The sequence below is a fragment of the Trachypithecus francoisi genome, unplaced genomic scaffold (genome assembly GCF_009764315.1).
Source record: "Trachypithecus francoisi isolate TF-2019V2 unplaced genomic scaffold, Tfra_2.0 Lachesis_group14, whole genome shotgun sequence".
Classification (NCBI taxonomy): domain Eukaryota; kingdom Metazoa; phylum Chordata; class Mammalia; order Primates; family Cercopithecidae; genus Trachypithecus; species Trachypithecus francoisi.
Genome location: NW_022681459.1, coordinates 30884556 through 30893235, shown reverse-complemented (window position 1 = coordinate 30893235; position 8680 = coordinate 30884556). Strand labels below are relative to the sequence as shown.

General features: G+C 52.0%; 1 pseudogene; it reads left to right on the top strand.

Moving 5' to 3' along the window:
- The first annotated feature begins 6810 nt into the window (after positions 1-6810).
- On the top strand, positions 6811-7557 carry LOC117096493 (annotated as a pseudogene).
- Positions 7558-8680: the final 1123 nt, after the last annotated feature.

The following is an 8680-nucleotide window of genomic DNA, read 5'->3' as shown; positions in this document are numbered from 1 at the left end:
CCAGGGAGCCTCAGAGGCAGCCAGGGCCGCGGGGGTGGCACGAGGCAGGTGACACCAGGCAGCAGGCAGGGGCGGCGCTCCAGGAAGCAAGGCCCAACCGGAGATGGTGGGGGTCTCAGGGCGACTCTGGATTTTGCTCTGCTTTGTCTGGGGCTGAGCAGTGCTGAAGGGTGGTCTTGAGCTAATGGGATGCCAAGGCGAAGGAGGACAGAGGATGAGGCAGGAGCAAGGCCTGGGGGAGGCAGCAAGAGAAGAGCTGAGGCCCCCGGAGGGGAGTGGGCAGCTCCGGGTGTGGCGGGCTTCGGGGACAGGTGAGGGTGCAGGGCAGCCCTCTGACCCGAGAGCCACCCGAGAGATCCGAGCTACGGTCCTGGCGTCTTCACCTCTTGCAGGTGGCGCCCAGGACTCACGGGAAGTCAGGAGCTGCCTGAGATCCCACAGGGGCATCCGCCTCATGCCTTGGGGCGGGACGTTCTGGGTAGGGGGGCTCCGAAGAAGAGCCGCCGAAGGGGATGAACCGCACGCGGGTCTGAGGGATGGGCTCCGTGGGGCCGAGATCTTCAGCAGAGACAGCTCCCAGGCTTGGCCCCGCCCCCAGCGCCGCGCAGTGCCTGCCGCTGTTCAAAGCCATTTCCTGACTTTCTCATGGTCTGGGATTCCCAGTTTCATGAGATTAAGATAGAAAGTTGTGGTTTGCGAAAAACCTTGCAGTTAGAGGATGAACATTCCATCGATGGGAGCCTCAAGTGGTCTGGAGGGAAGGCCAGCTGTGGGAAACCTCTCCCAGACGACTGTCATTGTGCGGAGGGGCGGGGCCCCAGGGACCTCGGGGTATGGAACGTTTGACCCTCACCTCAGAGACCTTGGGGTATGGAATGCTTGACCCTCACCTCTCACCTCTGCAGGTCCTGGGTGCAGACTTCACCTTCTGGACCTTCTATTCGGAAAGTGCATGGCCCACACGGTGGTACAAGGAGCCCTGGGCTGGGCAGCTGCCAGCCTGGATCCGAGTCTTGCCTTGGTGAAAGTGCTGATTACTTGACATACTTCTGTATCTGCAGAAGCAGGTGATTGATCCCCAAAGCCCAGCCAGCTCCAGCAAGCTCTGGCACCTGCAACCATGGGTCCCCCTGTGCCCGGCCCACCCTCCTCGAACCGTGTTCCGTTCACCGTGGCACGGCCGCCCCCGGAGCAGTTGGTGCCATGTGCAGAGGACAGAGGCAGGCCCGGACAGAGATGTGGAGGGGTAGCCAGTATCAAGGGCACCCCCGCTTGCGCTCGCTTCCCCACCCGCCTGCTTTTGCCGCTAATGTCCAGACATTCTTTTGTCAGACCCAAAGCCCCTGGGGTTCAGTTCCTGCTGTTGCAGCCCAAGGGCTCCACCAAGAGCTGGGGGCAGCGTCCAACTCCTGGGGGTCTCAAGGGGCTCCATAAGAACCCCTTGTCCTGAGCTCCCACCCAGGCTGAGCATTGGCAGCTGTTCAGTCCAGGCTGGCTTTAGCTGCTGTCGTTTAATATTCAATACTTGACATAAACTGTTTTGATTGTGAAACCACTCAGCATTCCTTGTCCTCCTTCCGAGATTTTGAGTCTAAGCCCCTCTAGGAAATATCTGCCCCGAAGTGACCGTCTTGTCTGGAAGGTTCCCACAGAGCAGGGTATGATAAGAGCCCCACGGGCTTCCTCCCAGCGCACACGCGGCTCCAGCGGCTCCGGCAGCAGCACCTTATCTGCAGACGACAGATGCCGAAACGTGCCGGGGCCTGTGAGCCTGCGCAGCGTCACACACACTCAGCCTCCGTGAGCTGCACACACACATCACTGCGTTTGGGATTATAGTTTTATAGTGTGTTGATTGTTGATGCCCCCTACTTTTCTGGATCTTCCATTTTTTTTTTTTTTTTTTTTTTTTAAGATAGGACCTTGCTCTGTCATCCAGGCTGGACATTATCTAAAACAAACAAACAAACAAAATCAAAAGTGCAGCTCTCACCTCCTGGGCTCAAGTCAATCTCCCACTTCAGCCTCCTGAGTAGCTGGGACCATAGTTGTCTGCCACTACCCCTGGCTAATTAAAAAAAAAAAATGTTTTTTTTGTAGAGACAAGGTCTTGCCATCCTGCCCAGGCTGGTCTCGAACTCTTGGGCTCGAGCAATCCTCCTGCCTTCGCCTCCCAAAGTGCTTGGCTTACAGGCATGAGCCACACCCAGCCGTTCACCAATTTTGCATTGGCATTAGTAGCTTTAACTCTGTTGTGTTTCTCTTACAATAAGAACCTTTCTCAACACATTTCCATCCATTGACAAAATAGGGAGAAAGGGGCATTTCCAGTGATTTAGATTCTTTAAAAAACATCTGTGTCATCTCTTTAAAATGTTCAGGGACTTTGTGTTGGCAGCGTTTTCCTCTGTGCCGTCAGACACATTCTCTACTGGTTTATAGAAAGCAAGTTAAGAGCCATCTCTGGAATCAAGGTTAACTTGGGTAAATGCTGAGACCCGAAGGGATTTGGTGATAGCAACTCTCCTTTCAAATTCTGCAGGAGGAGTGGGTGTTAATCTGAGACGGCCACAGAGCTGAGGGTTCCCACAGGGAACAGCAACATGAGGTGTGTTTGTGAACTGGCCCCTGCTCCCCAGTCTCCACCCAGAAGACCTCAGGGAAGACACAGGCAGACCCCTGGGACACACAGAGTCCCCGGGTCACAGGGAGAGAGGAACAGAGAACAAACAGGGCAGGTTTTTTCAATTATAAAACTACCATGTTCTGGCTTATACTGATACATTTTAAAAGCCAGGTGAAATAGATGATTTTCTTAGAAAATATAAAGTATGGCTGGGTGCAGTGACTCACGCCTGTAATCTCTGCACTTCGGGAGGTCAAGGCAGGTGGATCACTTGAGGTCAGGAGTTCAAGACCAGCCTGGCCAACATGGTGAAACCCCATCTCTACTAAAAATACAAAACTTAGCCGGGCGAGGTGGCACACACCTTTAATCTCAGCTACTTGGGAGGCTGAGGCAGGAGAATCGCTTGAGCCTGAGAGGCAGAGGTTGCAATAAGCAGAGATCACTCCAGCCTAGGCAACAGAGCGAGACTCTGTCTCAAAAAATAAAATAAAATCTAAAAACAACAACAAAAAGGAAAATATAAAGTATAACATTGACTCAAGCAGAAATAGAAAATCTGATTAGCCCTATGGGACATGGGCAGGAAACAGAAAAAAAAAAAAAAGGTAGTCAAATGATATCCTTTAAAAAAGCACCAAGCTCAGGCAGTTTTATACGGGAATATGCGGGACTGACCTCTGCAACGGAGAGACAGAATGACCGTTTAGGAACCTGTCCTCTGAAGGCCAACCGCTCAGTTCAAATCCCATCTTCACCCCCATGGCTGGTGACCTTAGGCAGACTACTTAAACTCTCAGCCTCTTCATCTGTCAGATGGACATGAAAGCAATACCTAGTTCACAGGGTTGATTCCAGGTTAAAGACTTGACTCATGTAAAATATATAGAAGTGTGTTTGCTGCACAGGAATAACTTGATACAGGTGAATTGTTACTAAGAATTACTATTATTTCCAGGCACAGAAAACGACAAAAGTATCACAATTCATTCTATAATATATAGTTGTATGAGTCCATTCTCACATTGCTATGGAGAAATACCTGAGACTGGGTGATTTTTAAGGAAAGAGGTTTAATTGGCTCATGGTTCTGCAGGCTGTACGGGAAGCATGATGCCGGCTTCCGCTCAGCTTTGGGGCAGCCTCAGGAAACCTTCAATCATGGTGGAAGGTGAAGGGGGAGTCGGTGCGTCTTACGTGGCCAGAGCAAAAGCAGGAGGGTCAGGGAGGTGCTACACACGTTTAAACGACCAGATCTCATGAGAACTCACTATTGCGAGAACAGTACCACGTGGAAAGTACTAAACCATTTATGAGAAATTCACTCCCATGATCCATCCACCTTCCACCAAGCCTCACCTCCAACATTGGGGATTACAATTCAACATGAGATTTGGGTGGGGACACAGATCCAAAGCACTTCAACAGTTAATCAAAAACCTGAGAAACTAATGGCAAGAATAACACACACACATCTACACACAGTGATGCTGACATATTATTTATAATAGGGATGTAATCACCCAAAAATAAAAGTATTAACAGAATCCAATCCATCAGGAGCAAGTAAAATCTCTGGAAAGCAAAGATGGTTCAACATTAGAGAATCTGTTAGTACAACTCACTACATGAGAGACTAAAAAAGGGGAACTTTGGGGCATCTCAAAAGATAGGCCCCTAACAAGTATCAGGTCAGTTTAATATTTAGTCCTAATTTTAAAGCACGCACAACCACAAAATATTCAGAAAGCTAAAAACAGTCAGAAACTTCCTTAACCTGTAACAAACATTGTATTTAATACATGAGAACAGATATCAGCAAACTTTTCTGTAAAGGTTCAGATTGTGAATATTCTAGGTTTTTTGGGCAATATTGCCTCTGTCTGGACTATTTAACGCGACTGCTGTGGCCCGAACGTAGCCATCAGACAATACGTAGAAGAATGGAAATAACTGTGTTCCAATAAAACCACCTACAAGAAGAGACCACAGGCTGCATTTGGCCCCCTGGCCACCAGTTTGGAAACTCCCACATTAGAATCATTCAACATTAGTCAGAAACAAGAGAAAGACGCTTGATTTTGTACTTGAGTCCTGGCCAACATGATAATATATACAAAGTATAAATATTAGAAAGGCAGAGACACAACTATAATTACTTGCATAATTATATGACTGTTTACCTAAAAAGTTCAAAATAATGAATGGACAAACTATTACAATCACAAGTGTAACATCAATATGCATCGATCAACAGTGTTTATTAGAACAGCAATACAGAATTACAACAGTTTGTGGGAAAGTGTCCCATTCATTATAACAAAAACTTGGTGGATTTCATAAAAATTCAGAAAATACTCAAGAACAAACCAAGAAATGAGCACATCGGACATCAAAGAAATCTTTAAAACTCTGCCAAAGCTCTAAATTCGTTGAGAGCTGGAATCCATTTCCAAGTAGTAGGAATCTAAGTCACATGAATGTCAGTTTTCCAAACTGTCCCCATAAATTCTGTGCATCCCTTAAAACTCCCACAGGACTGCTGTGGGTCTTGACACTGCTTCTAAACTTGACGTGGGAGAGGAAACGTGTAGGACCCGCTGAGGAATGCTTCTGAACGGCCTCGGGGAGGCAGCCTGCTGTAAAGTTGTCATAGTTGATGCAGAAACAGAAGTCAGCCCCGTGAGTCAGGACTGAGACAGCAGAGACAGCACTAAGTATTTATGGGAACGTTGTTTACGATGATGGTAGCATTTCATGTCAGTCGGTGGAGAAAAGATTCCTTTTTCAATAAATGATGTGACAACTGGCTATGTATTTGAAAAAGAAAATGTTAGACGCGTCTCTCACACAACCCCAAACAACATTCCAGGGGATTAAAGAGCTAACCATTTGAGATGGAGTCAGTGCTGATGCGTCCCCCAAATTCCCATGTTGAGGCCTCACCCCCAGGGATATGGTATCAGGAGAGGGAGCCTTGGGAAGGCGGTTCCGTGAGCCAGGAATCCGACCCTCACCAGGAACCTGACCACACGACACGGTGATCCAAGACTCGCAACCTCCAGAACCGTGGGAAGTAAGTTTCTGCCGTTTCAGCCCCGCAGTCTGTCATTTTGTTCTCAGCCCTGGCCGATGAGAACGCCATTAGAACATCAGAAGCCAGAGCCATAGAAGGACAGAAGAGACACCGGTTTGTTTTAACCGTCTTGCCATAAGAAATACCCTGTAAGTCACACCTGAGACTCAGGCGTCCTAAGAAAGGGGGATGTGGACAGTCCCTCCAGCACCTCGCATGGCCGGACTGGGTGACAGGCACACAGGAACTCATGGCACTCACCTCATAACTATTGTTCACATTCAACATGTACCAAAATTTACAATAGGACCCCATCGACAAAGCTAAAAGGCAGGCAACGGATGGAAGAAACCATTTCCAAACTAGCCAAGTGTCCCAAAAGGAAAAGACTAACGACTGGGAAAAAGATTCAGTTACACAAGTCACAGAAGACCCCGCAGGTTCCACTCCTGCAGAAGCTGGTCACTCTGCCGACACCGTCAGCGTGATGTGGAGGGGTCTCCTCCCCACACCCACAGCTCCCCGCATACCCTTCTGTGGGCCCGAGGTGGGTGTGTAGCTCGTCTACACCTCCGTCTGCTCCTGAGAGCAGCGCCCTTCACGGCTGCATCCCAGGCCTCACTAAACACAGGACACGGAGGTCCCCCCCAATTTATCGAATGAATGAACGAATGAAGGTCGTTTTCAAGACCTCTGGCCCTTCTCTTAGAATCTCTAAATCTCACACTTGCACTTGCTCTGGAGGGGATGAAACAGACACTGCCAGGGCCAGGAGGTTTACGATGTTTATGCTGAGGCTCAGGGAGCTACGGGGCTCAGGACCCGTATGGATTTGTTACCCTGAACTTGGTGGTCAGGGCCTGCTCGTGAATCAGCAAATCCTCCGGCTGCGCTTCATTCCAAGGAGGAAACCCCAGCAGCCCTGTCCCTGTCTGCATTTCCGCTGACGCTATCATTGGAGAGGGAGAAGAGGAGTCCTTGAAACTAGCCCTCCAAACATAAATAAGCAGCCGGGTTCAGTGAAGCACATGACGCACTTTTCACCTCTGCCAGCGTTTCCATCTCAGAGAGTCCTGCGGGACAGATTCTCAGTCCCCAGTGAGCCCCATCCGTGACCCCCGCTCGCCCCCCATGTTTCCCAGATGACGGCAGCTGGAGAGCCTGCCTCTGACAGTGGCCCCAGGCCACGGAGAGGCGACCCCGCAGAGAGCGGATGTTTGTGAAGCTCCTCCTGGAGGGAGAGCTGCCGCCAGTGCTGAACACCCCCTCTCGAGGCGCAGGCAGGAGAGCGGTCACGAGCCGGTCAGTCCCTCTTAGAGCCAAAATCGGGGGCTCAGAACATTTTCTAATGACTTCTGAGCCACCGAGCGCATCTGGGCAGCCCAGTCTCTGTTTTCATTCCCTGAGATGTACTTTCTCTCCTGGAGCCCCGTACTGGGGCCACTTCAACAGCTGGCCTTGCCTCCCTCCCATGGTGCTGAGGAAGGACAGGCCCTGCCTTCCCCAGGAAAGCTCAAGCTGGAGAAGCCCCAATGTGGGGGGAAGTTCTGAGCAGGCATTGTCACCCCAAGGTCTAGTGTCTCCACAGTGTCCCCCTGGCCCCAAGCCCAGGCTGTGCCTCCCCCATGTGCAGCCGCTGGGATGTGTCCAGGGCAGGACAGGAGGCAGGTGCCCAGGTGCTCCTCTAGGCAGAAGACTTGGGTTCTGTTTCAGGGCAGGTGGGTTGATGTGGCCCCCGGGAGCACAGAGTCCTCACTGTGGCCCCCCAGATCCCCACAGATGCCGACCAGTCTCACCCAGGAGGGCAGGCCCTGCTGTGCTGCAGGTCCCCTGGGGCACTGGTCCCCCCATCTGACCACACATGGCTTCCTTGGGATCAGCGCACCCCCAGGAAATCCTGGGTGCCTTCATGTCTTGGTCACTTGGTGGCCTGGGACCCTTGGGTGCCTCCTCCGTCCACAGAGCTGGCCAGGCTGTCTGTGGGGAAGTGTTGACTGGGGGCCCCAAAGCTCCTGCTAAGAAATCCTTCTGAGCATAGCCTCTGGCCCTGGAGAACCAGAACTCCCTACCCTGCCACTGACTTACAAAGTTGTTCCCTCCCTGTGCACTTCCAGGCACAAAAGCCAGGATTTGATTACTGGGGAACTGCGACGTGCAGGGGTGGAACCCTGCGATGAGTCCAGAAACTCCAAACACACGAACCTGGTAACTCACTGCACAGACAGAGAAGCCGTCCTGCACAGGGTCGCTGGTGTTTGCCCTCTCAGCGGTCCTCGGTCAGTCCACTGTCTGTCCCTCCCACTGGCCAGCCCCCCTCTGCCAAGGGACAGCTCAATCGTCTCCATGGCAGGCTGGTCTCGGGGTGCAATGGTGACATCCCCAACTACCTTTCTCTGCTCCTCACTGCTGATCCTGCTCCCAGGGCCACCCTCATTGGGTCAGGAGGCTACAAGACAGTGACGGGGAGATGCTCCAGAGACCTGCCCAGCCTCTCCCCATCTGCACGTCTCTTAGGAGAGGACCCACATCCAGTCCCCACACATCCACCTGCTGTGGGTGCTCTGGCCAGGGGGCCTGTGACCCAAATCTACCTCGGGTCCAGGGCTCACTCAGGGGGCTGGGGCCCTGGAGTGCCCAGAGCTGACCATGCTGAGTTCTGCGGGGACGGACGATACTCAGGGCCCAGCGGGGTGGAAGGATGGGCTCTAACAGGTGTGGCCCCAGGACCACAAGCTGCACCTGCTGTGTCTGAGCCCAAACAGGGCCTCCTTCCCCTCAGGTGAGGTTCTGCAGGGAGCTGGGCGGGGCGCGGAGGAGCTGGGAGCAGGTCAGCAGCTGAGGAGTGGCTCCGGGAGGGGCTACAGAGGCCCAGGGCCTGCTCTTAGGGGTCGCTGGGGACATGAGAGACTCTGACAGGGGCCGACCAGTCTGCACTTCTCTCTTGTGCTGGGGCCTCTCTCTTCATTCCCTGCTGGACA